We start from the raw sequence: 5,000 nt of genomic DNA on the forward strand, positions 1-5,000 counted from the left end.
ATATATATATATATATATATAAATATATATATATATATATATATATGTAAATACATATATATATACAGCGCCGTGCTGTAACTTTTGGGGGCCCTGTGCAGAAACTAAAAAAAATTTTTTTTCTTTTTAATTCGTAGTAATTTATGGTATTGGAGAAGTTTTTCTAATTTATTTAATAGGGGGCTCAGGGCGATTGCACTTGTTGCACTTGCGATAGTACGGCGCTGTATATATATATATATATATATATATATATATATATATATATATATATATATATATATATATATATATATATATATATATATATATATATATATATATATAGATATATATATGTATATATATATAGATATATATATGTATATATATAGATATGTATATATATGTATACATAGATATATAAATATAAATATATATATATATATATATATATATATATATATATATATATATATATATATATATATATATATATATATATATATATGTTTATATTTATACATATATCTATGTATATATCTATATATATATACAGCATTAACATTGTTGATAAATTCAGAACTCTAACAATAAAAACAAAATTATTTACGTTGGAATCTACATAACTGCAAAAATTTTATGTTTTTTAAAATTTTATTGTAAACAAGAAAAAAAATATTTATAATTTTTTTTAAATCATTGTAAAAGTAACTTAAATGAAATGAGCTATCTTACAATTATTTTAGATTTCAAAATTGCCCATATATATTTTCAACAAGGTTAAGGTCTGGACTTTGTGGCGGCCATTTAAGGATGTTAGCTCTAATTTTTTTTTTAGGAACTGTTGTGCTGCTTTGCATGTGTGTTTAGGGTCGTTGTCATGGTGAAAAAAAAATTTGCGATCAATTCTTAAACGGATTGACATAAATTTTTTGAAAGCCAATCAACATACAACTTCCCTGTCATTATGCATTCAACATTCACCAGTCGTCCCACACTATTTGAATCAAAACATCCCCTAGCCATAGGCGAGCCACCTCCAGGCTAGACTGTTTTTGTAAGATTTCTATCTAAGAGTGCATCGCAAGGTCTGCGCCAAACTCTTTGTCATTTTTTAAGCCAAGTATTTGACATTTATTCTTATCAGACCATGACACTAAGTTCCAAAATGCCTCACACTTGTTAATATGCAGTTTTGCAAATGCTAAAATTTTTTTTTGTTTATACTTTTCTGAAGAAGGTTTATTTAAACCACCTAATTTTTTAAACCACTTTAATTAAGTTTTTTCTGTACAGTTTGACATGAAACATTTAAATAAGGATTTTCAACAATCTGTTTTGAGGTTATTGTTAATTTTTTTTTATTCTATCAGTGCAATTAAGATATTGGTTCTTGTTGAAGTCTTAATGGGGCGACCATGTCTTTTTCAATTTTTGGCAGAACCAGTTGCTTCATATTTTATACACATCTTCATAACACCACTTACTGATATTTGATATTTTTCATCACATTGCTTGTAGGTTAGGCCCTTTTTTCGATCACAAGTGACCCGAGATCTGATGTCCAATGAATAATTTTGATGATTAACCTTTATTATTATTTTAACTTTTTCTAAAAATAAATTCCAAAAAATATAGTTTAAAATGCTTATTGTTAATAACTTTAACAAAATATTTTTGATGTTAATACTTTTAAGTAAATAGTTATTGACAAAGCCTTATTTTTCTTAATAAAAATGTAGATGTTTCTTACTTTTGTCACATTTATTTTAGACAGAAAAACTGTAAGTTAGCAAAGTTCATTTAATAGAGTTACTTTTGCATTGAGTTGAAAAGAGTTATAAATGTTTTTTTTTCTCTCTGGAATCAAATTTGAAAAAAAACATAAAACTTTTGCAGTTATATAGATTCTAACGTAAATAATTTTGTTTTATTGTTTGAGTTTCGATTTTATCATTAATGCTACTTAATTTTGCCTGTGACTGTATGTATATATATATATATATATATATATATATATATATATATATATATATATATATATATATATATATATATATATATATATATATATATATATATATAATAACACAGTAAACTCCCGGTTATTCGAACCTCCAAGGGGTATAAGAATTTATTTCGAATAACCCAAAACTCGAATAACTGAATATGCTCTTTAAAATGACCTACTTTAAGTTCCTTTCAAATTTTAATAAAGTAGAATGTTTAATAGAAAAGACCCTTGGAATTTGGTGCTACTTCAGTTTTATCCTTGTAAAATAATAAATATTTTACAATTCGTTGAAAATATAGTCCTTTTTTTTTTTTTTTTTTTTTGTTCCTTTAATGTGTTTTTTTATCTTCAAGGGGAGCAAAATTGTTTCCAACAACTGCAGGTTCAAATAACTGCATTTCTGCATAACAGCATTTGCATGAGTTTGTTATAGAAAATTCACAGGAAATGAAAATTACTTCGAATTAGCAAATTTATATATATATATATATATATATATATATATATATATTCACTGTGTGACAAAAGTTATCGTACGCTAAGAAAAAAATAATAATATTCAATATAGACACAATTTTTCTGCTATATTTAATGAAAATTATTATAATTTTTTTTTTAATAGTATTTATTTTGGTAATTTCTGAATTTTTTGGAATTTATATTAAAATAACATTAAAATTAGGCTCAAAATTTGAAAAAAGTACATTAAAGATGATGACAAAAGTTATCGTACACTTGGCGTATACTAATATTTATTTAACTCCAAACCGTTATGTCCACCATTTTTCATACATTTTTGAAAATAAAGTAAACTATAAACACTTTAAGATTATTTTCAATTGTTTTAAATGAAATTTTTTGGTTAAAAAAAAGTAAAATGAGCTCGAAATGGGTTAAGACCACGGTAGAAATTCGTAAGCTAATAACTAAGCATTGGAATGAAGGAAAATCGTTAAATTGTATTGCAAAAATTGTTGATTCTAAAAAATCCACAGTTTCTTCAATTATTAACAAGTTCAAAAAAACAGGAAAATTAGCTGATTTGCCCCGAAGTGGTCGTCCAAAAAAACTGAATAAGCGTGCTGAACGAAGCTTAGCTTCCACAATCAAGAAAAATCGTTTTGTAAGTGCCAAAACTTTAGCTTGCAAAATAGGAAACGATTTGGGGGTTAAAATTAGTCCAAAAACAGTCATTCGAAGTCTTAAAAGACAAGGAATAGTGTGTCGCGTTCCAAGAAAGGTTCCTTGTATTAGTGATAAAAATTGTAAGCTTCGATTAAACTATGCTAAAACGTACATTGATATGCCAGACTCATTCTGGAATAAAGTCTTATGGACAGATGAGTCTAAATTTAATGTAAAAAGATCTGATGGTAGAATTCGTGTATGGCGTTCATCAAAAAATTGCTTAGAAAATGGAACGACAGTCTGAACATTTAAACACGGAAATGGATCAGTTATGGTTTGGGGATGTATGTCGGCAGCAGGTGTTGGAAAGTTAGTATTTATTGAAGGAAATATGGATAAACATTACTATAAATGTATTATTAAAGAAAATGTTGAACAATCAGCACGTAATCTTGGTATTGGTGATGACTTCGTTTTTCTTCAAGATAACGATCCCAAACATAAGGCCAAAGATGTGACGGAATTTATGAAAAAAAAAGGTTGGGACATACAAAATCATCCACCTCAAAGCCCTGATTTGAATGTAATAGAACATTTATGGGATGAAATCGATAGACAAATAGATAGAACAGGTGTAAACACCATTGAACAATTAAAAGTCCAAATTGTAAAGACGTGGAAATCAATCGATCCGTCTATTACAAAAAAACTCATTGAATCGATGCCAAGACGTCTTGCTGCTGTTTTAAAAGCTAAAGGATAAAATACACGATACTAAAATATAAGTTTAGTTCCCATAATATTTATCAAAGTGTACTATTTTGAAAGCGTACGATAACTTTTGTCACCTTCTTTTTGTTACTTTTCATGCTTTTTCATCAAGATATTAAAATAAAATTTTTTTCTAGTTCTGTTTTTTCAATTTTTGTTTATATAATTATAAATCAAATAGTTTTTATTCAGTTTTTAACTTGTTCCTTGCATTTCTTTTATTCTAAATTAAGAGTTTGTAATTTTTTTAAAGTGTACGGATAACTTTTGTGACACAGTGTGTATTTATATATATATATATATATATATATATATATATATATATATATATATATATATATATATATATATATATATATAGATCTATAGTTTGTTGGCTTTGGGAAGAGCGGAAGGAAAAAAGTGATTCTTACGCCAACATATACGTCACTTTTAATTACTTTTAACTTTCGTCCAACATTTCCGTGTTGGACGAAAGTAAAAACCATTAATTTAATTACAAATTAATCGTTTTTTAAAAAAACCACAAAAACGCAAATTTAATTGACCAGAATGTTTTAAAAACATTGTGAATGTTTTTAACAATATAAACAATGTTTTTTTTTTATTTTTTTTAATAAAATGTTTTTATTTTTATTTTTTTTAATAAAATGTTTTTATTTTTATTTTTTTTACTGTAAATCATGCGCGGAGTGTTGCTACATCGACTATCTTATAGCCTGACTCGCAAGGGAGTGCTGCTACATCGACTGACAAATAGCCTGACTCGCAAGGGAGTGCTGCTACATCGACTGACAAATAGCCTGACTCGCAAGGGAGTGCTGCTATATCGACTGACAAATAGCCTGACCCGCAAGGGAGTGCTGCTACATCGACTAAGGGTTTGGTTGGGGCAGGCAGTCTATCATTATTAAAAAAAAAAAAAATTCCGGTCTTGCATTTTAATTTTTACTTTTTGTCAACAAAATATCGAAAAAACTTTCGGACAACATCTAAGGGTTGTATATATATATATATATATATATATATATATATATATATAATTTATATATATATATATAATTTATATATATATAATTTTTATATATATATAATTTATATATAT

The 5,000-nt window shown here is 26.1% G+C and overlaps 1 long non-coding RNA gene across 6 annotated transcripts in view; it reads left to right on the plus strand.

Moving 5' to 3' along the window:
- LOC136082049 (uncharacterized) overlaps nucleotides 1–5,000 on the plus strand; it is a 26,448-nt gene that overhangs the window by 20,845 nt on the left and 603 nt on the right. The gene's annotated exons all lie outside the window — the stretch shown is intronic.

The sequence above is a fragment of the Hydra vulgaris genome, chromosome 06, assembly GCF_038396675.1.
Source record: "Hydra vulgaris chromosome 06, alternate assembly HydraT2T_AEP".
Lineage (NCBI taxonomy): Eukaryota > Metazoa > Cnidaria > Hydrozoa > Anthoathecata > Hydridae > Hydra > Hydra vulgaris.